The 26,458-nt window shown below is 46.5% G+C and overlaps 1 protein-coding gene and 1 non-coding gene across 5 annotated transcripts in view; one reads left to right on the top strand and one right to left on the bottom strand.

The window, feature by feature from the left end:
* Positions 1 to 26,458, top strand: part of Homer2 (homer scaffold protein 2) — a 100,816-nt gene that overhangs the window by 22,270 nt on the left and 52,088 nt on the right. The window contains exon 1 of one of the 4 annotated variants that reach the window (XM_063287628.1): positions 12,786 to 13,503. The exons of the other annotated variants lie outside the window; for them this stretch is intronic. The gene's annotated coding sequence lies outside the window, so the exon portion shown is untranslated. Of the gene's footprint in view, positions 1 to 12,785; positions 13,504 to 26,458 lie in introns of those variants that run through there. 4 annotated transcript variants of the gene reach the window in all.
* Positions 16,644 to 16,750, bottom strand: Rnu6-946 (RNA, U6 small nuclear 946). Its single transcript, XR_005499984.1, has one exon. It is a non-coding gene; the product is annotated as a U6 spliceosomal RNA (small nuclear RNA).

The following is a 26,458-nucleotide window of genomic DNA, read 5'->3' as shown; positions in this document are numbered from 1 at the left end:
ATTTGCTAGCACCTCCATCTTGAATTTCCCAATGTGCAGAACTGTAAGAAATAGATTTCTACCCATTCTAAGCCGCCCAGCCGCTTGCGTACTGTTATAGCCCCGGAATGGACTTGGATGATATGCATTGGTTCCGAGAGAAGCACCAAGGAAATGAAGATTGTAGATGGGTTGGAGATACTGGTCATGACAAGTTAGGACAAGAGAGGTTAAGAGAGGCTGAGAGAGAGGAAAAAGTTTAGGTCTAAAAGGCCGATTGGAAGGGTCATCTCTGCATGCACAGAAATCACCACGAATCAAAACAAGGGCAGTGGAGGAGAGAAGATGGTGATTCAGGAGCCCAAATCACCAAGAATCAAGGGAAGTAACAGGGGTGTTGGAAGTTGACGTTGACAGTCTCATGATGAGTCAGCACCTGAGATGGTTTTGCCCTGGACAGATGGACAAGGATAAACCTGTTTACTCAGAAGCCAGCGGAGCATCCCAAGAACACTTCGTCTTGAACATGGAGGAGAGGCAAAGGTCTGAGGGGGCGTGGGAGAGAAGGAGGGTAGGTAGAACAAAGGTATGGGCGTAACCAGACACACACGGTGGGACAGATGTTAAAGGAGCCCAAAGCATCACAGGGATTAGGTGACACAGTGACCATTGTGTAATGAAGGTATATGAACTTGAACAAATTACTCTGTGTGTGTGTGTGTGTGTGTGTGTGTGTGTGTGTGTGTGTGTGTGTGTGTGTGCGTGTGCATGTGTATGTGTATGTGTGTGTGTGGTGGATACAGGGTTTCTCTATGCAGCCTTGACTGTCCTGGAACTCACTTTGTAGACCTGGAACTGGCCTCAAACTCAGAGATCCTCCTGTCTCTGTCTTCCAAGGGCTGAGATTAAAGGTGTGAGCCACCATTGCCTGGCTTGAATGAGTTACTCGACCTTTCCTTTTAGCTAATTACCTCTGCAAAAAAAGCCATGGTGCTGATCTCAAGGCTGTCGGGAGGATTGGGAGAGGTCTCTCAAGTGTCGGTGGCCAGTATGATGCCCACACAAGAAATGACTAGTTAAACACCACAATCTAAGGAGGTACCTCTTCTAAAACCCTGTGGAGAGCTTGGTAGGAAGGACCTCAGCATTGCTGTTGGTTCACAGGAAGGCCCTTTCTGTTTAGAAAGCAGATTCCTTATGAGGGGTATGAACCACCCTGGCACCCAGTAAAATGTGCTTGGGAATGGGCGAATCTGAGGATAGAAGTTTGAAGTGTGCTTTGAGAAGGTGAAAATGAGTGTGTGGAGACCGTGTCTGGCCCTGAGGAGGAGCTGGGTGACATGCCCTTAGTTCATGGAAGCCAGCACAGGCTGTTCTGAGCCAGACTGCAGCCAGGACACATGAGCCCCAGCTGTCTGGACCTTCCCGCTGGCAGCCAAGCCCCCACACAACACAGAAAAGGCATTCTAGAAGAGCCGGTATGGAGGCCCAGCCTACTTGGTCATGACCTGTTATCCAAACAGCAGCCAGGACATCCACAGGGTCTCAGGAAACCATGTGACTCTTTGCTTTTGGACCTTTTGGATCTTTCAGAGACATCTGAACAGAGCCTTAGTGGGTGTTTGTGGCTGTCTCCGCTCATTCTCTGTCTCTCTGTGTGCCCTGCTCTCTGCCTCTCTGTTGACACAGGCTGTCGTGAGTCTGGTTGTGAAGCAGCATGGGAGACACAGCAATAGCCTGTGAGTTTACCCAGTAAGCTGTGCTTTCGACATCCCTTCAGATTGGGTAGGGCACAGTGGGAAAGGTCACTTGTGCAGGACACAGGGACAGATTTCCAGTGGAGAAGTTCAAACTAGGGTTCCAGAAGCTGGGGGCTGAGCGGGTCAGGGCACCCCAGCATGGCCCTGTGTGTACATGCGAGTGCTCACGGACTTGCATAGGCAACAACAGTTCTACTGTGGAAAAGCATTCTCAGGTCCCGATACCATCCAGCAAGGGTCTGCTTGCCTGCCTTTTGGAATTACATTGGGTTCTGCTAGCTTGGTATAAGCTATGTGCGTTTTGGCTTTAGTTAAGGTGTTGTTAGCCTCAAGCCCCACTCTAAGATTCATTTTTATTAGTTTAAATTATGTGCATTTGTTTGTGCGTGCAGAAAGGTATATGCACTTGAGTGCATGGAGGCCAGGGGTATTCGATTCCCCTGAAGCTGGATTTACCTATAGCTATGAGCTGTCTTAGTTGGTGCTGATGACTTGGGTCCCCTGCAAGGATCATAAACACCTTATCTGATGAGCCATCTCTCCAGCCCCACACTTCCTCTCTTGATGTACTCAGGGTCCACACAAAAGGAAGTCTGATCCCTGCCTAAGAGGGTTCATAGGATTATGGAAGGGAAAGAATGATAGCTACTCTGAGACGAGGCAGAATGCAACACAGCGACCAAAGAAAAAGCACAGAGAAAAGATAAGCTTCAACGAGAGAACTCAGATTGCTGGTTCTAATGTATGAAGTAACTCATTTGTGCTAGCCTTGAAGCATGATGGGGCTTTGACTAGGGGGAGTAGGGTGGGGCAGGGGGCTGTGAGAAAGGCATCCCGGGGAGGGCACAGCTCATGGAAAGACATGAATAGCCTACCAGGGGCTTCCACAGCCTGCCAGGAGCTTCCACTGTTAAGCCTGTTGGCTGGGTACAGAGATTGGAGAGGAGGAGACCTCAAAGGCAGGAGTTGGGTGGTGACTAGGGTTTCAGGTCAGCTACTGTCTTTACAACTGGTTTGTGAATAGAGCCAACAGGGTGGGTGTTTGTGTGGCTGGAGGGAGCTGGGCCTGGATGGGCCTGGATGGGCCTGGATAACACAAAGGATCCAAGCACCTGGGAGGCTCTCTTCCTTGCTGTCTCGCTTATTTGAGGTCCATGAGGGCTTTGTGTTAGATTTGGGCTCTCTGGGTGTCCTCGGAGCCAGCAGGCACCTAGTGCCATTGGGCTTTGGAGAGCTGAGGGCACAAACTATTTTTGTGTTCCTTCAAATACCCATGTTTATTTTTAAACTCGGGACTTTGTAAAGCCGTAACATGCAATCTTTGCTTTTGAGTAAAAAGGTTCTCTGAGGCCAGCGGAACCTGCAGAAGGTGTCCCTGAGCCGTGCAGCTGCAAATGTCTCTCTCTGACATTAGGAGGGAGAACTAATTTACTTGAAGACAAATCCTGGAAAGAGGAAGCCCTCATGCAGTTGGCCAGTTCTTAACTTGTGCCGGCTGATCTGTGGCAGGCAGAAGTACACATCCATAGAAGGGCTCCACGTAGAGGCAGGGCCAGGTGGCAGGCTGGGATGTACTGGATGGAACCTGCCAGTCTCCATGGTCACCCCCTGAAGGCAGCCTGCGGATTTAGAAGAGAACGTCTCTTATCTTTTAAGCATATGCAAGCTGTAACTGAAAAATGAAAGATTAGCTTAGAGTTCAAAATGGAGGAAACATCTTGGGTGTTTCTATACCTTCTCTACTCAGAACCCATTAAAATGATAATAAAGAGACTAGCAAAGTATAATCCCAGGGCACCCATGTGAATAAGAGGGAATTAACAGCAATTGGGAGACTGCAACAAATTTCCCGATTGCAAAGAGGAAGGGGAGAAAAGGCAATGTGAGGAAGCCAGAGGAAGCCAGTCCAGCCTGCAGATCCCCTACGGGCTCTCGGCTTCGCCCACCCATCAGAGAGCTCAGAGTGGGAGATGGAGGTTCTAGGAACGCTGTGCTTATCAGAGGGAGTGGAGACAAGCAGGCATCACTGAGTCAGCCCAGGCTGGAAGTGTAGGGTGGCATGCTACGATAGCCTTCGTCCATCTGCACAGATATCCAACCCTGGGGAGTCAGGAAGAGAAGGAGGAGTCAATATGGAAGCCTTACCTCAGATAAGATGGGTGCATGAAGAGTCAGGGAAGGCCGGCTAATGGTTCCAGAGAGAAAGAAAGGCTCTAACCTGTTGAAGGAATTACTATGATTACGATTAGCTATTGTTTTAATCCTTGTATGTGTGCACATGTGTTTCTTGTGATTATAGCTCTGTGTATGTCAGAGCTTGAACGTGGAGGTCGGAGGACAACCTGGGATGTTGGTCTTCATCTCCCACCTTAGGAGAGATAATATCGCTTGTCATTTTGCCATTGTGTGCCAGGCTAACTGGCCTTTGAGCTTCCCAGGAGTCTCTGCCTCCTCTCTGGGTGAAGAAGTCCTCTGGGTGTGTGCTATCATGTTTGGCTTGAGGGTTCTAGAGATCTGGACCCAAGTTCTCACATGTGTGGAGCAAGCACTTCACCGTTGAGCTGTCCTCCCAGTCCTGGCCTCTGGGCTTGCAGTGTGGAGATTACAGGCACGAGACTCCGCACTGTATGCGGTGCTGGGGATTGAACCCACATCCTCATGCATTCTAGGCAAGCACCTACCGCCTGAGCTACACTCTCAGCCCAAAGATTTTATAACTGTCGTGGCAGACTGAAGAGTATCCCTCAGAGATAACAGTCTGCAGTCTCTGCAACCTAGAAGCCAATCTCGTGTGGTAAAAAATCTTTGCAGAGGCGGGTGAATGAAGAATTGTACATGGAGATTCTCCCAAATTTCCAGGCCCAGGTCAGTCATGAGTGTGGGACCAGAGAGAGAGTAAGGGAAAGTTTCAGGTACACAGACAGAAGATTGCAGGGGAGGGAGGATCTTTGCAGAGAAAAAATTGGAGATACTTTGTGGCAGGTGTTGAAGATGATTGAAAAGGCCATGAGCCAATGAGCTAGTTCCAGAAACTGGAAGGAGTGGGAAAGATTCTCCCCGGTAGAGAGAGCAGCGGTTCTCAACCAAGGGGTTGTGTATCAGATATCCTGCATCTCGGATTCTTATATTATGATTCATAACGAGCAAAATTACAGTTTTATTTAAAGTGGCAACAAAGATAATTTTATGGTTGGGGATCACCACAACATGAGGAACTGTATTAACATTAGGAAGGTTGAGAACCACTGATTTACAGGGAGCGGTATTTAACTAGTCCAGTGATGTTCTCTTTTGAAAATGGTTACATAATGCTCAATTGTGTTTGTTAACTGACTTGCCTCTTCCTGACTTTACAGTTAATATTGGCTTGACCTTTTGTAGATAAAGCAGGATTTTGAGTTCAGTTTGATACTGACACTTCTTTGTTGGAACCGTAGGAGAATTGAATTGTTACGTTCATAATGTATAATTACAGGTGGTGGGAGGGGCTCCAACTGCACGGGTGCCAGGTGAGGTCTGAAAGGAGGCGGTTGATTGGCATCCAATGACTGGTCCCTTTAGTGGGGAGAGCCATTTGTGCTAGGCATCTGGCCAGTAGACCAGCCTGTCCCTGGCCCTGTATTAACAAGCAGCCTATAGGGACTTTGCCAACGAGGGCCCCTGGGCCAAGGAGGATGTTGGGTGGAACATACATGCTGCCTTAGAGGTAGGAAGGGGAGAAACTCAAGGTTGTTTATCTGCCAACAGAGAACTAGAAACAGAGAGGCCATTGTAATGTAGTCAGTGTTTCCCAACCTTCTGGTGTCGTGGACACATGGAAAATATTTGTAAAGCACCTAGGCAAGTTGACAAGATCGTCCACAGTACAAGCCCTTTGTGAGCCCACTGTCTTGGTCCTGCCCTGCCCCCTCAGGCCACTGCCAACCCAACTGGCATCTTTCTACAAAGCCACTTAACCTTTTCCTCAGAACCCCTTCCAGATATCTGTTTCTTGCCAGGTAGTTGACCGGCACAATAGCACAGTCTGCACCGTGTAGCCGTTTGCAGTTTTAGCACGTCGGTGAGCCATGGGCAGCAACTGAGAAGGAGACCGAGGCCCTGGGCTGCTGGAGAGGACAGTCACAGAGCGGTGTTTCTGCTCTATGCTAGATGTGAGATGCCCAGGATGCTTCTGTAGCGACAGACCACATGGTGCAAGGAAATGAGGTGCACACATGGGGTTCAGGAGAGACACGTGAGTTGGGGATATATATCCAGGCGTTGTCATGTAGAGTTAATGTTTAAAGCTGTGGAATGGCAAGGAAATTCCACAGACAAAAATTTGGAAAACTAGTGCGCAGCAGATGACCAAGACCTATCTGCTAAGTTAGGTTCTAATGTTTGGGTAGAAGAGGGAATTCAGGCCCCAGCTGGAGGGGGGTGTGAGCATAGTGGCACCTGTAGCTTTGTACTGCCCTTAGAGCAGCATCTACCTGGGATCCTTCTACACCTGTGCACCTCCTGTCCTGCCCCAGCAGGAAGGACATCTGGTTGGAGGCCACCATAGCTTGTCCTTGTAGACAAGATGGGACTGGTTATACTTAGGGCCTTGACAATAGGGGAAGTAATAGAGCAACAGAATCTTCCCTTCCTGGGCACATGCAATGTAACTTCCACATTATGTTAAAGCCAAATAATTAGGCTTTGTTTGGGTTGGGGTCTTGAACTCATGGTAGTCCTCCTGCCTCAGCCTCCCAAGTTGCTGGGCTTGAAGGAATGCACCACTGTGCCTGTCCATATTGTTAGCTCGGCGTTATTTTGGACCTACTATGTGCTTGGGGCTATAGCAAATAGAGGGCTGTTGAGGGGCGTCCACCTCCATATCACAGTAAACTTGCCGTAGCTTTAGAACAGTTTGTTTCTACTGTAGGCCTCCTTCCTTTCCCTCAGTGCTTCCGTCTCCTGGAATACTCAGTTCCCAGCGCATCACTGCCTTGTGTATACACTAGAGCTCAGGCTGCAGATGCCTTTAGTGTCCTGAGCTGTGTCCTCGGGTGTGAAGGCAAGGCTGGCTGCCCCAGCAGCCCTCACCCAGGAACCTGGCACAGGGGATAGATAGGTGCCCACAGGACTGCATTCTTTCTGCAGACAAAGGGCAGCTGCCAGGCTTCCAGGTGGCTTGAGCTGAAAACCAGCACACCTGCATTCTTGAGGCCACCTTGCTGGATTCCTACAGATCAGCAAGCTGTTTGACAGTCACGTGTGACTCGGACCAATAAATGCGAAAACAAATTCTCTTTTATAAATATTGCCTAGAAGGGGTTGGGGATTTAGCTCAGTGGTAGAGCGCTTGCCTAGGAAGCACAAGGCCCTGGGTTCGGTCCCCAGCTCAAAAAAAAAAAAAAAAAAATATTGCCTACAAGGCCAAAAACTTTCAGTAATGGAACCCAGGGAAAGGGCGGGTGATAAACAGGTACTTCTCGGTCAGTAGGTTAGAAACCAGTACGTTCACTGTGAGCTAGAAACTAAGCCAGATGAGAACTAAACACACAGGCCCTGGTCTCTCCAGGGTGATGCATAGTTTGGACCTACTAAGTACAGCACCTAGATGCTTGGGGACTCGGCTCCTTGGGTCCAAGCCCCTGTCCGGCTCCTCCTTCTACACTTCTTTGGAGTATTTCCCTCTGCCACTCGTGTTTGTGCTCACACCTGTTCCGTTTGGTCCAGGTGGTTCTGGACCTGCTCTCTAGCTTGGGAACCACGAGGTGTGCTGCTCTTGCTGGGCAGGTTTTTTTTTTTCTTCCTTTTTCTTTTTTTCAGAGCTGGGACCGAACCCAGGGCCTTGCGCTCAAGCGCTCTACCACTGAGCTAAATCCCCAACCCCTGCTGGGCAGTTTTTACATCCATCAAAGCTCCTTGTCTGGATCTTGTGTGTGCTCAGCAAACCGATTCTTGATTGTTCTCAGGGAGAACCCCAGGTCTACAGCATTCAGGGGGACTCCTGAGGCACACAGGTGCTCACATGGACAGTTGTTAAGAAGCCTGGGTTCTCAAGCAAAGGCTTTTGCTGTCTCATTCCATTTACAGTTGTAGCCTAAGTGTGTGTTTATACACGAGTAAGTGTGTTTATGAGGTTTGGAGTAGAGCGATGCTATTTTGTAACCTGCCCTTTTCACTGTCATCTCAGTCCTAGTGTTGATTGGTTATTGTTGGAATTCTGGAGCTCTGGTTTGGGGTGTGTGTGTGTGTGTGTGTGTGTGTTGTGTTTGGTAGAAGAAAGTCCAAAGGCCTGGGGAGATGGCTCAGTCTCAGTGGATAAATAAAGCACTTGCTATGCAAGTACGAGGACCAGAGTTCAGATCCCCACAGCCCTCATAAAAACTGAGCAGGCATGCCCATTGCCTATAATCCTGACATTTTGAGACAAACAGGGCAAGATGGCTAGCAGGATACTAGTGATCTCTGAGTCCAATTGAGAGACCTCGTCACAATGAAATAAAACAAAATGAGAGCCATCAAGGAAGATACCTAATGTCAACCTCGGGCCTCTACACGAAGACACACATATGCATGTGTGTCCACACGGGTCCCCAAATAGGCAAACACATAGGCTTACACACACACGCACAACACACACCAAGAGGAAGGGGCAGAGAAGGGTGCAGCCGGTTAGACTCAGCAGTGGTCCGTGGCCACCTTGTTTCGTAACAGGCTGGGGCGGGGGCATAAGCCTGCAGCCTCAGGACTAGGAGGTGGAGGCAGACGGATCAGAAGCCAAGAACAACTTCTGTTATATATTGAGTTCAAGACCAGCCTGAGCTTCTGAGACTTTGCCTTTACAAACAAGCAAGCAAGCAAACAAAACCCCTAAAAACTAAACTGAAGAAGCCCGCGGTGGGTGAAGGTGAAAAGAAAGTCTCCATGAGGGGATACTCGGTATCCATCAGCATTTTAGAAGACGGACTTTGTTTCCGTGAGCAAGAGCTTCAGCCATTGCCCTGGGCGCTTTGTTACTTTGGGTTCATTTTCACTTATTTTTGTTTTAAAAGATTTACGTTTATTGTTTTCAGTTTTGCGTGCTCGTGTGTTGGGGTGTGCACTCACACTTGTGTTTTGTATGCCCCTGGAGCTGCAGTTGCAGGTAATGTGTGTGCTAGGAACTGAACTGCAGCCTTCTGCCTGAGGAGTAAAGGCTCTTACCTGCTAAGCCATCTCTCTGGCCTCCATTTTTGTTTGTAATAAGCAGCTCGCTGGTGATACTCATTTTGCAGATGACCCCCGCGGAATCCTTTTTTCATTGCCATTAAACAGATTCTCAGAGGTAAGGTTGCGGGGTTCAGGAGCACGCAGCTTTAAGGCTTTGGACATTTGACAGTGAACAGATGGCTACAGAGATCTGTCACATCGCCCTGATCAACAGTGGCGAAAGATGAGCACACAGCAGAGTTTTCTAACTTTTTCTTTAATTGTGGTAAAATGTCTCCAACATGGAACCACTTTGGCGTCGAGGGTACAGTTCAGAGTGCCGGGCATATTCACGCCACTGTGCGACTCCAGCTACCAAGCTCCGGGATGTCTGAGAATTCTGTTCCTTCTCAACTTCTGCAATTTGATGCTAAAAAGGACCTCATTATCTTACCTCACATTTCTTTTCCCCCGAGGTGTAATTTTTTTTTTCAGTTTGGGGAACGGAACGCCATGGCTTGTGTGTGCCAGGCAAGCGTTCCACGCAGCCGCGCCACTTCCTGAGAGCCGGAGCAGATGCTATGCTCTGTAAAGAGACAGAGAGTTCTGTTTCATGGGAACTGTCCAGTCCTTACCCTCCTGGCTCTCCTGAGTCCTATTACCCATCCCCTCTCAAACTCGGGGCTTCCCTGACTTCCCAGAATGCACTCGCATTGTTCTGTGCTCTTCTCGCTCACCTAATTTTGGCTGCTGACTGTCTTGCTCGCCATAATGAGCGGTTCAAGGTCACTCTTCCTCCCCTTCCTTGTCCTGAGGACTCACCCCACCCCCAGCCTCGCCAGGAGTCAACAACCAACCAGCACTTTGTTCTAATAAGTACATGCAGTGTACAGTTACTGTGTAGTCATTTTCTGTCCCCGTCAGTGGCATTAAATACCTTCCCAGCGTGGCTGTCTCCAGCCTCCATCCCAGAACTGCATCTCAAGGAGAAGCTGGATGCCTCCCTGTTAAGCACTTACCCCACCAGACCCGGCCAGTAACCGCTGTTCTTCCTGTCTCTGTGAGTTTGGAATTTGACTCAGATACGTGGACTCATAATATAAACCCTTTCATGGCTGGTTTGCTTCACTTGACACTTCTTTTTAAGTCTGGCCTGTGTTAATGGAATGTAGCAAAGGTTCCTTTATAAGGAATGTGTACACCATGTTGGTTTTTTAATCCGTTCATCTTGTGATGGCCATGTGGGTCCTATCCACCTCTTGGCTATGGTGCAGAGTACTGCTTTGAACTTGGGTACATAAATCACTTTTTTGTGTCTACGTTTTCCATTCTGTGGGTCCGGATTAGAAATGGACCACTTGCCATTTCTGGACTTATGTTTCCCATGGGCTTAAACGCACAGTTTTGGACAAACAGCCTGTGAAGATATGATACTAGGAGGAGCTCACAGAGACTCTGCCCTGTAGGAAGTGGGGGACCTTGACTGTTCTGGGCATACCTGGCAGTTCCCTCCTGAGCCCTGTTTTCTGTTGCTTTAAGGACGATGAGCTGAGAGCATTGCTGTTGGGATAAAATAACAGAAGCAAGGTGTGGGAGATGAGGGCTGGAGAAGGCCGTTGTCATGGGCGACACGAGGAGTCACATGAGAGGTCCCACCTGCACTGGGGAAGTTCCAGAAGAATCTTAAGCTTGCATTTCCACACAGCTTAGGCCTTCTTGAAAGTAACTCAGATTTAAAGTAAGAAAAGTAGAGATTGGAGCTTTTTTTAAAAAAATGTATTTATTCACTTTACATCCCAACATCATCCCCACCTCTCCTCCCAGTACCCTCCTCACACAGATCTTCCCCCCATTCCTCCCTTCCTTCTCCTTTGAGAAGAGGGATCCCCTTCTAGGTATCACCCCCCCCCCAACAATCCCTTCCTCCCTGCACATCAAGCTGCACATCAAGTCGCTGCAAGACTAGGCACCTCCTCTCCTACCAAGGGACAGGGCCCCACTTAGGGGTCCATTTAGGGGTGCAGGATCCACAGGCAGGTAGGCAACAGGCTCAGGGACAGCCCCCACATGAAGACCAAGCTGCTTGTCTGCTACATATGTGCAGGGGCCTGGGTCCAGCCTGTGCTTGCTCTTTGCTTGGTGACTCAGTCTCTGGGAGTCCACAAGGGTCCAGGCCTTCCTATGGAGTCTCTGTCCTCTCTGGGCCCCCATTATCCCCCAGTCCTTCCATAGACTCCCCGAGTTCCATCTAATGTTTTGCTGTCTGCATCTCTTTCCATTGGCTGCTGGATGGAGCCTCTCAGGGAGACACTGGGCATTTATGGTCACTTCTCCACCGGGACTTGGGACCCTCATGAAGAGAGTGGAGATCCTAGAAGGGTGCATCTTCCTAGTGTTGAAATCTGGCCTGTGTGCACCTGCAAGCATACCTCCCAAGTTACACTGCACACAAATCTTTTATTTCACTGATTTCTAACTTTCCTCTCTAACCCCGTTCTCTACGTTTTTGATATCTTCCAAGGTGTTAATTTTCTTTTTCTCGTGTTAATAAGAGACCTTGCAGTGAGCAGCCCAGGGTGAGGTGAACTCGCTCCTCACACAGGAGCTGCCCAGGAGTGACAGTGGAGAGACAAAATATATGCACAGTAGCTGCCTGGCCTGGCTCAGATTGTCTTCACATAGGCACATGACGTCCCTCAGAGGTGTGCTAAGCATCCTTTCCTCACCCCCACACAGAAGGAGGGCTGACTCTAAAAGACAGACAGTAACAAGTGTTGACAAGAAGGTGGATGAATTGGAGCCCGATACATTGCCGGTGGGAAGACAAAATGGTGCAGCTGCTTTGGCGCCACAGAAAGGCACAGAGTTACTTTAAGTCGCCCACAGCTTCCACTCCTAGCTATATATCCAGGAGCCAAGAATGCATTTGCCTATATAAACCTTGTACATGAATATTCATAGCATCACTAATTATAACAGCCCAAGTATGTGTCAGCTGAAGAAGGGATAAACAAAATATAGTATGCCCACACAATGAATACTACTCACCCATACAAAGAGCGAAGGACTTGGGCTGCAGAGAGGGCTCAGAAGTTAAGGTGCAGCCTATGGCTTTGTAGAGGTCACAAGTTCAGTTCCCAGCTCCCATGTCCAGGGGCTCACAAACCATCTGTCACTTCAGCTCAGGGACTCCAGTGTCTCTGACATGTATGGGCACCTGTACACATATATGCACACACACACACACACACACACACACGCACATACATACATACACACACACATGCACACACATGCACACACACATGCACACACACATGCACACATACATACACACACATACACATACATACATACACACATACACACATACACGCACATACGCATACACATACACATGCATACACACATACATACACACACATACATGTGCACACACACATACACATATACACACATATACATACACATACAGACATACACACACATATACACACATACACACATACACACACATACACGTGCACACACACATACACATACACATACAGACATACACACACATATACACACATACACACACATACATACATACACATACACACACACACATACACTCACACACCTTAAAGTACTAATACATGCTGTATTATTGATGAGCTATGCTGAGTGGGGGAACAAATCAAAGAACTACATGACCTATGGTCCCATTTCTTCTGTATAATTCAGACAGTGCTCTATAATCATACTTTGATTTTGAATGAGAGAGTTTATTAATCATGGAAAATAATAAATAATGATAGATAGATAGATAGATAGATAGATAGATAGATAGATAGACAGACAGATAGATAGATAGAGATAGATAGGAAGGAAGGATAAAACCATCTAATTAGGTGTTCAAAACTTCCAGAAGAAATGCCCTGGGGAAGCCCCACAAAGGCAGACAGCTAGAGTTCCTGATGGAGTCCCTGTGAAAGTGTCCCTAGTGTAGGGCTTCCAAGTAAAGACTGAACAGCAGCAGACAGAGACAACATCACCAAGTTGAGGGCTCTTAAACATCTAGAAGAAACCAACAGGGAAGTTGAGGCAGTCTGCTAAGTCCCCCACTGAGCTTTCTCTCCATGAATGAGCGCGATTACCTGGCCACACTTCCCCACTGCAGCCATTGTATCTCGGGATAAACAATAGGCACATCTGATGGAAGGAAGCACTTGGCCTCCAGCTATTCTCAAGGACACAGAGCTCTTACTGTTCTGTCCCCTTACCCTCACCTGCATCGCCACAGAATTGGGAGTTTGGCACCTGTCCCCAGACAAGGAGCCTTGGAGGACAAATACTCCTGGATCTGAAAAGCAGAGGCTGGGGAGAGGACACGGGGCCAGGACCAGCTCCTCCGTGAGCTCTAGCAGCATACAACGGTTTTCCAATGAAATACGCTTTACACTATAAACAGTGTGTAAACCCGGAGTGTCCACGACAGGCAGCTTCATAGCCAGAAAGAAGACCAGTGTTTCCAGGACAGCCAGTGAAGATGCGATGGCGTTACAATAGATGCTGACCAGTTCCCAAAAGCCACCAGAGCCTCTACCTCACAAGGGTGAGTCCAAACTATATCCCAGTAAGAAGTGTAGCAAGATATTCATTGTTTATCTAAAGTGTAAACATGGCCAGAAATCCCCTATTTTTAATCCACCAGTTGCGTCAACTCCACTCTTGCCGTTTATTTCATGGACAAAGCTTTACTCGAGCACACACACAAAATCAGCATTTGCCCGAGAGACCGAGTGGCGGCGGCGGAAGTAAATCCTCACAAGCGTGTTTGCGGCATGTCTGCACCTCTGCTTTTGTGTTTTACACCTTTTGTAATTGACTTGGTCACTTGCCAGCGTCACCACACCGTACGTTCTAATTTTAAACAGTATGGTTCCTCAGAAAACAAAAATAACACCGCCCCCGCCCCCGCCCCCAAGCCGGAAGTCAGGGTGGGAGCCATTCCCCCACAAGGATTGTCTTCCAGAACTGGGACTAGACCCTGCTTTGCGGCTGCGGCCCAGGTACAAAGGGCTCCTAAAAACAGTTCACCGAGACCCATCCTACTAATTTGCCAGTCAAAGAAGGGGAAAAAAAAACCTCCAGAATTCTGCATTTTTAAACTTAAAAAAAAAAATTAAACTATGAAAGCACGATGTTATTCCTCTTGAAGATTTCTTTAACTTCTGGTGATAATGGGAGAGGGAACTATTACAGGTTCCACAGGCTCGACTGCCTCAGGTAAAATGGGACGATTCTCTGCGGTAGCATCTTCTGGCTGTAATTAACACATTACAATATTCCTTTAGCAGGTTGCCCTTCATACCAAAAAGGCATTTTATACACCCCCTCACGTCTTTTTTTTTTCAATTTTACACTTGATTTTATTTATCTATTCTATGATAATTTCATACATGTGTTCACAGTATTGACTTTATTTTCTTAGCCCCTACCCCCACTCACTCAGCCCCCCTAGTGCTGCCTGAATGCATGTGGGTGTTAGATCATCCGATGGCCCACCCATTACCCCAAAGAAAGCATACATACCATATTCTTCCAACAGCCATCAAGTGCCAGAATCTCCGTATAGGGGTGAGGCATGTGCATGGTGGGACTTTGGCAGGCTCGGGCTTGTGACAGTCTGGAGCATGCATTCCCCAGCCGCTGTGAGTTCATGTGCATGGCTGCATGCATCGACCTGTCCTGCCACAGACATTACTCTCTCTGACTCTTTTACCCTTTCCACCCTCTTCTCTTATGGTTTCTGAGCCTGTGTGAGGGGGGCAGTGTGATGTAGATGTCTTATTGAGAGCTAAGCATCCCACACGATTAGTCTCTGCGTGTTGAGTTGTTATGGGTCTCTGTATTGATCATCTACTGCAAAAGGCAGCGTCTCTGATAAAGATTGGGAGATGTAGTAATCTATGGATAGAAAGATAAGAACTCAGGGGGCAGTTTATTGCTATTCCACCTAGCGGAATTAGAGTACCAGGTTTTCCATTAGGGTCTGTGTCCTAGCCAACTACAAGTTTTGGCTCAGTTATCGATACCAGACATAGGTTCCGTCCTCTAGAGAGGGCTAAAGGCTACTTCCTAGACCCTGCCTTCCTAAGGTTCCATTTCCCAAATGCATCACCTAGGTGTGAACAAACCTTTCACACATGGGCTCTGGGGGACAGTCATCATCTGAGCATTAGCATTCATTTTCTCAGCAAAACTGAGAAAGAAAGAAATGGGAGCAAAACCTGCAGCGTTCTCATGCTCCCACCCATACTGTGTGATGATTAATGTCTGTCGTCAACTTGAAGGGATGCAGAGGAGCTTTGAAGACAAACCGCTTGATGTTCATGTTAAGGTATGTCGTGAGAGTCCAACTGAGGAGGGGAGACCCACCCTTAGCTGTGTCTCCCCTGCTGTAATGAACCATATCTCCCTCCGTGACCAGAATAAACCTCTTCTTTACTAAGTTGCTTTTGGCAGATAGTTGGTCACAGCAAAACCAAAACCAAAAACCAAGAAGTATACCCACCGCCAGCTTCCTGTGCTGGTGTGGATTTGCTACAATCAGTAAAGCTGTGCTGGCATCATTGTGACTCCATATCTGCAGTAGACCCAGAATCGCTCCTATAAATGGAACTGTATTAATGGCTAATTTATATGTTTGTTGCTGTTTCTCCCCTTAACCCAGCTAGCTCCCAAATAATTGAGACTAGACTATGATATTTATTTAACAAGCTTTAAGGGCACAACAACTGAGCATTATTACTCTATTTTAATCCTCTCAGCTAACCTGGCTACCTCCCAGTCAAAATCCCAGCGATACTTGCATTTTAGTATCTGCATTTACATCTAGCTCTCTAGGTTCCAGGTGTTTCCTCATGGTGTCTCCTGGACTTTCTTCCTGTGGTAAATCCCCATTCTCCTCCTCCCCTCCCCCAGCCCCCTGTCTTTGCTCTCCCTGGTTGGAAGTCCAGTCTCGCCCCTGTTCAGTCATTGAGTAATAAACTTCTTTATTGACCAATTATGGAATAATCGGGGAGCAATGTTTTACAGTCAGGTATGAGGGCATAGAGACCAGCGATCAGGATAATCTTTACACAGTGAACGATAACATTATGCCTACAGAACTTCAATAAACATCCACACTCAGGTTTCCATGTGGATGGTTTTCCGTTCATTTGGGTCGCTACTGGGAAGAAAACTCTGCTGAAAGCATTTCAGATTTAGCTACATTTTTGCCAGCAGTGGATGATGGTTCCTGGTGGTCCACATCCTTGGAGCATTTAGTATTATCAGTGTTTGGGATTTCGGCTACTCTCATAGGTGTGTCATGGTATTTTGTCACTTCCTAGCAATTCTCCAATATCATGTGACGTTGACTGTTCTTTTTAGACTTGTTGACCAGCTGCTGTGATTTAAATATTTAGGCCTCGTTGAAATTTCACCCTAATGCAACAATATTGGGGGTCGGGTTTGGCTTAGGGAAATGACTGGGTCATGAAGGTTGTGCTTTTGTGAGTGGGATTAGGAACTCTTGTAAGAGAGCTTGTGGAGGAAATGTGCCCCTGTTCCCATCTTCCATGGGTTTTCATTGCACCTTGGAGTCAGGTATTAGATCCTCACCAGATAATAAAGCTGCCATTGCCTTGGTCCTTGGCTTCCCTGCCCTTTAAAACTGTGAGGAATGCTTTTTTTTTTTTTTCATTTAAATATGTGGATCTACTTTGCAGATTTGCACGCCATCCTTGTATGGGGCCAGACTAATCTTCACTGAATTGTTCCAATTTTTAGTATACGTGCTACTTCATGAGCACAATTTCATGTTGTTTTAAGAGTCCAGTCTATGGTATTTTGTTATACAGAACAGAATGGGCTGAGCTGTATCAGCTGTATAACCTTTCCACGGATACGTCCTGAACAGCATCAAATGTTAGGTTCTCTGTGTTTCACCCTTCTGAAAAAAAGAGGGGTGGGTATGTCCCACTGCGATGCCCAGTCTGTCCTGGAACCCCACAACTCAAGCCAATTTTCTTCTCTACCTTCTACATAGAAGACTGGAAAGAAGGTTGCCAGACCTTATCAGTTGGGTTGCCGTGTTCTTACTGCTCAGTTGTAAGTTTTCCCTGTATGCTTTTTAGGAAAACCCTTTCTCACTTGAGCCTTTTGGAAGTATTTTCTCATTGTCTTTTCATTTTGCTTAAGACAGTCACATAAAAACAAGCACAGGCCTTGGGTTCATGATTCTCTTGCCCATGTATTAAAGTCGCAGATGTGTATCACCATGCCTGGCTAAAAGTTTTAAATTTTAGGAAAACCCAGCTCATCGGTTATTTCTGTCCTAGGTTGTGGCTGTGCTGTTGTATTTTAAGTCGCTTCTTAATCTAGGGACTTTACAGTTACGCATTTTACATTTGTCTGTAACCACTTTTAGTTCATCTCGTGATTATTTCCCACGTCTGAATGTACGGTTGTTCTAGCCTAGTTATTGGAAAGAGTTTCTTTGTGTCATCTCAATGCCTCTTGCTCCTTGGCAAAGGTCTGTTGATACCTATGTGGGACTGTTTCTCGTAGTCTGTATTCTGATCTGTTGATCTATTTTTTTTTACTCCCCCCCACTACACACACACACACGTTTCACACCGTCTTGATTATTCTGTGTAATAAGTCTCTCTTTCTCTTCCTCCTCCTTCCTCTCCCCTCTTATTTGTGGAGCGGGGTTGGCATTGAACCCAGAGCCTCCTGAATTCTAGTCGAGCACCCTACTACTGAACTGCACCCCAGTCTCTAGTAATCCTTAAAGATGCCAAGAGTCTTTTGCGTCTCTCCGTCTCAGTATCCATTTAGTTTCTCAGTATCTGTAAAAATAACTTCCTGGCATCTTGATTGAGTTGCGCTGAATCTGTTGGTAAGTCATGAGGAACTGACATCTTGCCAATATTGACTCTTCTTGTCCATGCGTATGGAATATAACTCTGCTGTAGTTTGGATATGGTTCGTCTTGTGACATAAGAAGTGGCAGAATCTTCAAGAAGGCAGGACCTAGTGAAAGGTGACCTGGCCATTGGAGGCACTGCCATCAGAAAGAGTGATGCCACCTGGGGGAAATGAGTTAGAAGAGAGCAGGCCTGACTCCTCACCCTGCCCGGCCGGCTTCCTTCCTCATCACGTGCTCTCTTCTTCCACCTATGTGTTAACGTGATGTCGTCCACTGTGTGATCCAGACATTGGAGCTCTCCTTGGGACTAAGCAGGCTCTGGCACTGTTTCAGCATTACGACCAGGACAGTGTCTCCTCACTATTCCTTATGAGAACGTTGTGTATCTTCTACCCGCTTGTCCAGTGTAGACCTGCACACTGTCGGTGCTCACTCGGTCCTGAAGTCTGTTTCTGATTTTCTACAAGACAGCCATGTGTGATCTGTGAACAAAGGGTCTTTATCTATTCCTTCAAATTTAATACTCATTTCCTTCTCTTGTCTTACTTAGATAGGATATTCAGCATGGTGCTGAAAAAAGGGAAGTAGTAAAACTTTAAGTTTCTCATCAGTAATTGCCATGTTGCCAGGTTTTCTGTAACTGTCCTTAACAAAGCCGAGAACGTCCCCTCTGGTCATAGCTGATGGGCAGAAATTTTTTCTTTTACGTGAATGTGCATTAGTTTTATCAAAATTTTTTTTACTAATTTTCAATTTATTATTTATCTTCATAATTTAGTCATTTAAGGAAGATAATTACTTCTATATATTTTCAGAGAAGCAATTAATATCATATTGAATGAGAGTGACACCTTATTTCTAAATTATTCCCATTGGTTAAAAAATGCATTTCTTATTTTAACACATTGTAATTTTAATTATAAACCAAATACTTCTGAACATATACTATAAAAAGGAATAATATTTTTAGTTATTAATTAGAATTCTTTTTTTTGAAAAAAATTTTATTAGATATATTTCTTTACTTACATTTCAAATGTTATTCCCTTTCCCTGTCCATAAGCTCCCATCCCCTCCCCCTCAAACACTTTTTCTAACTGATACGATAATGTGATTTCCTCTCAGTTTCCTGTTGATGTGATGCATTACACTAATGGATTTTCAAATAGTGGACTGCCTTATATACCCTGGGGTGTCTTTCACTTGGTTGCGGTATATAATTCTTTTTATACATTATTGGACTATATTTGGTAATATTTTCTTAGTGAATTACTATTTGTCTTCATGGGAGGTATTAATACTGCCTCTGCTTCTGTCTCTGAAGGAGATTTTAAAGAACTTATATAATTTCTTCTACAAACATTCGACAGAGTTCAGCAGTGAGCCCCTCTAAGCACGGAGCTCCTGTTTTTAACCACTGATTCCATTGCTTCTGTAGAGCCTATCTTCACGGTGTCTGCTTCTTGGTCCATTTTAATCTAAGGTTACCCATGTCAGTCAGTGGGCAATGAGTTCATGATTTTCTCTGTCTTCTTATTGCCATTGCATGTGTGGTGGCGTTCTCGCTTTGTTTCTAGTATCAGTAATGTTTGCTCTTTTCCTTAGTTATCCTGGACAACAGTTACTGCTAACCCTGATCCCTTTCAAAGAACGAGCCTTTGGTTCTATATTGATTTCCTGTTTTCTTTGTCACAGATATTCTCATCTAATCGCCTCTGTTTTCTTATGTTTATTCTGTATTTCCTTTCCTTTTCCAGTTTTCTAAGATGGATGCTTGGTGACTATTTAGCTCTTCCTTCTTGTCCCTCCGTTCTTTTTCTCTCTCTCTCTCCCTCCCTCCCTCCCTCCTTCGCTTCCTTCCTCCCTCCCTCTCTCCTTCCTTCCTTCCTTCCTTCCTTCCTTCCTTCCTTCCTTCCTTCCTTCCTTCCTTCCTTCCTTCCTTCCTTCCTTTATGACAGAATCTCTTTACAGATTCCAGGCTGGCTTTGACTTCCAAGTGCTGAGATGAATGGCCTGGTTATGGATGAAAATTCACTCTGTGTGTGTGTGTGTGTAGTGTGTTAGTGTACTATACTGTGTCCATGTAGTGTATTGTGGTAGTGTAGTGTAGTGTACTGTGTTAGTGTAGCATAGCGTACTGTGGTAGTGTAGTGTAGTGTACTGTGTTGGTGTAGTGTAGTGTACTGTGGTATGTAGTGTAGTGTACTGTGGTAGTGTAGTGTAGTGTACTGTGGTAGTGTAGTGTAGTGTACTGTGGTAGTGTAGTGTAGAGTACTGTGGTAGTGTAGTGTAGTGTACTGTGGTAGTGTAGTGTAGTGTACTGTGGTAGTGTAGTGTAGTGTACTGTGGTAGTGTAGTGTAGTGTACTGTGGTAGTGTAGTGTAGTGTACTGTGGTATGTAGTGTAGTGTACTGTGTTGGTGTAGTGTAGTGTACTGTGTTGGTGTAGTGTAGTGTACTGTGTTGGTGTAGTGTAGTGTACTGTGTTGGTGTAGTGTAGTGTACTGTGTTGGTGTAGTGTAGTGTACTGTGTTGGTGTAGTGTAGTGTACTGTGTTGGTGTAGTGTACTGTGTTAGTGTAGTGTAGTGTACTGTGTTTGTGTAGTACACTGTACTGTAGTGTACTATACTGTAGGTGCATTTTTGTCAGGTGCATGTGGTCAGTGTGGCCAGAAGTCAGTGTTGAGCATCTTCCTCAGGAATTCTCTACCATGGTTTGTGAGACAGAGTCTCTTCCTGAACCTAGAGCTCACCAACTGGCTTGACTGACCGGCCAGTGAGCCCAGGACCCAGCTGCCTCTGTCCTCATTGTGCACAGCTATAGCTGTAGGCTGCCCAGCTTCTCCGCGTAGGTGCTGGGGACCCATGCTCAGGCCTTCATGCTCACACGTGAGCACTTTACCAACGGAGCCGCCTCACCAGCCCTCATCTTTCTTCTCCTCTAATTCTGTAAACTTCCCTCTCTTGCCTTTGTTTCATCCCCACATTCTGATAAGTTACATTTTTATTTTCATGTAGTCTTAAAATCATCATGCTGTTTCCGCTTTGGCTCGTGTACTGTTTGAAAGTGTGTTATTGAATATTTCAAAGATTTTGCAATTTCTAGCTCTTTTCGTTATTGATTTATTCTAGCCCCCTCCTTTTCTCTTTCTCCCTGCTGAGGCATGGAACCCATGATCTCCCACACGCTAGATAAGCACCTTCCCACCCAAACCACAGCGCCATTGTGCTGGTTAGTCTTCGTCAACTTGACACAAGCATGAGAGTCCCTGGGAAGAGGGACTCTCAGCTGAGAAACCGCCTCCTTCAGCTATGGACTATTCTTGTGAGATGGTTTCTTGATTAATGGTTGATATGAGAGGGCCCAGCCCACTGTGGATGGTGCCACCCCTTGACAAGTAGTTCTTGGTTACGTAAAAAGACAGGCTAAGCAACACATGCAGAGAAAGCCAGGAAGCAGCCTTCTTTCGTGGCCTCTGCTTCAGTTCCTGCTTCCATGCTCCTGCCCTGACTTCCTCCAGGGATGCTGGGCTGTGATGGGGAAATGTAAGCAAAATAAACCCTTTCCTTCCCCAGGTTGGTTTTAGTCCATGTTATAACAGCAATGAAAATCTAAAACACACCCACCTTATTATTAATGTCAGGTACAAAGGAGCCTCAATTCCCCCAGACTCCAAAAGGCAGTTCAGATATCCAGAACTGGGTACAGCCCGGACGACAGGAGGACTCCTGGTCATTAGGTAAAAGCCAGCATCCCTCGGGAACTTATGAAGCTGGTTCCTCTCTATTGAATGGAGTCATTGGAAGAAGGGACAAATTGCTTATCTGCCATGCCTAGTAGCATTCTAAAGCACAGGCTGGACTCCAGGTTCCTTCACTACCACGAGTACCTGTTAGGCTTTTCAAAGCCCATGTGTGTCTATCTACCCTACTCTCTATCTACCCTAAACTCCCCCAGCTCACAGGCTTCCCTCCTGCAGCTCCTCATTCTCCTTATAACCCTGCTATTACCAACACACTCTCTCTGTCTCCCTCCCTGCCCTCCCTTCCTTCTCTCCTGTTTCTCTCACTATCTTTTCTCCGTTCTCTCTCCCTTGCTGTTCTCCCCTCTCTCACAGATAGTCCTGGACATGCCCAGTCTGATGGCCACATCCAGTCTGATGACCACGTCCAGTCTGATGGCCATGTTCAGTCTTTCACTCTCTCTCTGCTATAGACGCTCCCAGAGGCTTCTGGCTGTTCTTGCTGTCTTATCAATAAAACTCTTCCCCTTAACCACACCACAGAATGATGATGTCATCAGTTTAGACAATTAAATTCTAGTTTAATTCCACTCTCAGAGCAGATATCATGTGACTTTTATTCTTTTAAACTTGTTAAGATGTGTTTTGTGACCCAGAATGTAATCTGCCTTGGTGAATTCCCCGGTGAGCTGAGCAATGTGTAGTCTTGTTTGTTTTTCTGTTTGAATGAAACAAGCCATGACTGTCCATCTTTCTCGCCGATTGATGGTGATGTTAGGTTCAGCTGTGCCCTGACTGATGCCCTGGCCTTCTAGACTCCTCCATTGTCCTGGAGGGCTGTCGAAGCCTCCAAAACCATGCATGGTTCTGTTTGCTTTCAGTTCTGTCGGTTGTTGCTCCTGTATTTTTACACTGTTGTGGGGTGCATGCCCATCAAGTATCCCCTGTCTTGTTTGAGTGAAGTCGCTCAAGAGCGAGGCACCCTTTAACCTTGATAACTTCTGTTGCTTCTGAATTTGCTCTGTGTGAGCTTAGTCTAGCTATCTCTCCTATCTGTTGATGAACCATCACTGTCTTCCTGTTTGCCCTTTTAGTCTATTGTGCCTTTATATTAAAGTGGGGTTCTTGTCAATAACAGATACTGGCGTTTGGTTTATAATCTAGTCTGATCTTTCAATGGATGAATTGAAAACATTGACATTTTAAGGTGATTGGTGATATAATTGGATTATGTCTACAGATATGATAATTTATATTTGCTTTTTTGTGCTGCTCTTGTTCTTTAACACCTCCCAACTCTAACATACACACACTCACATACTCTCACACAGACACATACACTCACATACACATGCACACAAACACAAACATGCACACATACTCATACACAGACACACTCATGCTCATTCTAACATGCACCTCACACATGAACACATACTTCACACGCACCTCACACACACTTGCATGCACACACACACAAACTTTTTTTGGCTTTATACTTTTCTTGTCTTTTATGTTTAGTGTTTCTGAGGAATGTGAGGTACTAACCAAGCTACATTCTCAGCCCAAACTCACTTTCAAATAACAATATCCTGCTTCACAGACAGAAGTGCCCATCTTGGGGTTTTATTGCTGTGCAGAGACATTATGACCTTGGCAACTCTTATAAAGGAAAACATGTAATTGGGGCTGCTTTAAGAGGTGCAGTCCATTATCATCATGGTGAGGAGCATAGCAGCATGCAGGCAGGCATGGTGCTGGAGAAGTAACTGAGAGTTCTATGTCTGGTTCCACAGGCAGTGGGAAATAAATAAGACACTAGGCCTGGCTTGAGCTTCTGAAACCTCAAAGCTCCCAGTGACATGCCACTACCTCCATACCTACCTACTCCAACAAGGCCACACCCACTCCAACAAGGCCACACCCACTCCAACAAGGTCACACCTCCTAATTGTGCCACTCCCTGTGGACCTGTGGAGGCTATTTTCATTCAGACCCCCACAGTGTCTTCCAGCAGTGGAATGGTAGAGTTCCTCCCTTCACCCTGTGTCATCTCGGTCTCTCATTTCACACTTACATAAGCACATGCATGCATGGCCAGACACCTTGCATAGCTTCCTGTCGAACATCATGTTACCTGTTTAAGCCATCTGAGCATAAGGGACGGTTTGGTTTTACCATTCACCTATTGAAGCCCTATCTCTTTTTGTACATCTACATTCTGACATTTCCAGCTTCCTTTAATGTCTCTTGCAAGGCAGGGTGGTCCTCAACAAATCCACCAAGCTTCATCTGAGACTCTTTCTCTTGGGCACTCCCAGAAGATAATATTTCAAAGTGCAGAATTTTAGGCTGTTTTTTGTTTTGTTTTGTTTTGTTTTGTTGTCCCCCTCAACACATTAAACACCACACCCCACTGTCGACTTGCTTGCATGGTCTTGGAGCAAAGTCATTTTTTGATTTGTTCCTTTACTAGTAAGGTAGGTTGTTCCTCCTTCACCTGATCTCTTTTTAAAGTTTTGTTTTTCATTTTCTGAAGGTTTTGTGTGATAAGTACTGGTGTGCTTTGCTGGGGTTTTGTTGTTGTTTTGTTTTGTTTTGTTTTTGCCAAGTTGACAACAAACTAGACTCACCTGGGAAGAGGAATCCGAGGTTGGGGAATTTCTTCCATCAGACTGGCTGAGGGAGAGTCTGTGGAGTATTTTACTGACTGGTGATTGGTGTGTGAGAGCCCAGCTCACTGGGCAGGGCCACCCCTGGGCAGCTGGTCCTTGGCTGTGTAAGAAAGAAAGCTGAGCAAGCCACAGGGAGGAGCCAGCAAGCGGTGTCCCTCCAGGGCCTCTGCTTTGGTCCCTGCTCCAGGTTCCTGCCCTGGGCCCCTGTGTTGACTTCCTTCAGTGATGGAGTGTGACTTGTGAGCCACCCGCCCTCCCCCACCCGAGTCATTTCTTCCTCAGGAGTTTTACCATAGCAACAGAAATCCGAACTAGAGCTTACGGTTTTCTTTAACATTTAGTTTGCTCTTCCCTGGCACCCTGGATCTGTGGTTTGGTGTCTGACGTTACTTCATTTCGTTCTTCTTCTTGTAGATCTATTATGCATGCTACGCCTTCCCCAGTTTTTCCTCAGTTCTTGTATTGGATGAGGGGAGGGGCCCCTACTCTTTGCTTTTCAGCTTTGAAACTTTCTACTGTCATGGCCTTAACCTTGGAGATGCTATCCTCAGCCCCATCCAGTTTACCTGTGAGCCCACCCAAGGCATAATTCAGTCCTGTCACAATGTTTATCACCATCACCACCACCACCACTACCACCATCACCACCACCTCCTCCATCACCATCATCATCACCACCATCAGCAGCACCACCATCACCACCACCATCACCACCACCACCACCACCACCACCTCCATCATCATCATCAGCAGCAGCAGCACCACCACCACCTCCTCCATCACCACCACCATCACCACCACCACCTCCATCATCATCATCATCATCACCACCACCTCCTCCATCACCACCATGACCACCACCTCCATCACCATCATCACCACCACCACCTCCATCACCATCATCATCACCACCATCAGCAGCACCACCACTACCACCACCACCACCACCTCCTCCATCACCATCATCATCACCACCATCAGCAGCACCACCACTACCACCACATCATCACCATCACCACCATCACCACCACCTCCATCACCATCATCATCATCATCACCACCACGACTACCTCCATCATCATCACACCATTACCATCATCATCACCACCATCAGCACCACCACCACCACCACCACCTCCATCACCACCTCTATCACCATCATCATCATCACCACCACTACCACCACATCATCACCATCACCACCACCACCTCCATCATCATCATCATCATCACTACCACGACTACCTCCATCATCATCATCACCACCACCTCCTCCATCACCACCATCACCACCACCTCCATCACCATCATCATCATCATCATCATCACACCATCACCATCATCATCACCACCACTACTTCCATCATTATCACTGCCACCACCATCACCATCATCTGTGTGTGGTGCCTGACTGTGGGCATCCACTTGCATACGGATATGCATATCCACTTACATTTGTCGAAGGTCAAAAGCAATTTCGTGGACTTGGTTCTACTCCTGCCTTTGTCATATTCTGGGGCTCTAACTTAGGTCATTAGACTAACACAATAAGCCTTTACTCACTGAGCCATTGCTGGCCCCAGTCATGGTTTATATCTTCAGTATTCCTGCTTGACTCTTGCTTAGAATTTCCATCTCCCTGCTTAATTAGCTATCTCTTTTTACCTGTTGTCAACTTTCCCCATTAAACCTTTTATCTTATCAATCACGGTTTTGGAAAAACTCCCGATCTGATCATCCCAAATAGCCCTTCCATGTAATTTCTTGTTGTTGAAAGGTAGACATGACGTACAGGATAAAAGGATCCTCAGTGAGTCAGCCTTCAGCAGTGCAGTGGTATGGTGCCGTGGCTGGGGAGAGGGTGCTAACAGTCTCACAGTGGGTTCTCAGTCTTTTGGTGGTCTAACATCCCCTCTCCTCAGGTAGGATAGCTGAGGGGCTGGAGTTGGGCGTTTCCAATCGCCTGGGTTGTGTGGCCTCTGACAATGCTCCTAGTGCATTAGCTTCCTCTGAGGCAATCCTTGTGAAGCAGGGCACTCTGCTGGTGTTTTAGAGGTGACTTCCTCTCCACCTGCAGGAAACATACCTGAGTTTGTCTTTGATCTTCATTGCCAGAACTTGGTGGGGCTCCTGGAAGTAAACGTTTAAACAGACAGAGGTCCCTGGAGTC

This window comes from Rattus norvegicus, chromosome 1 (assembly GCF_036323735.1).
Source record: "Rattus norvegicus strain BN/NHsdMcwi chromosome 1, GRCr8, whole genome shotgun sequence".
Taxonomy (NCBI): domain Eukaryota; kingdom Metazoa; phylum Chordata; class Mammalia; order Rodentia; family Muridae; genus Rattus; species Rattus norvegicus.
This window is presented reverse-complemented; position numbering and strand designations above follow the sequence as displayed.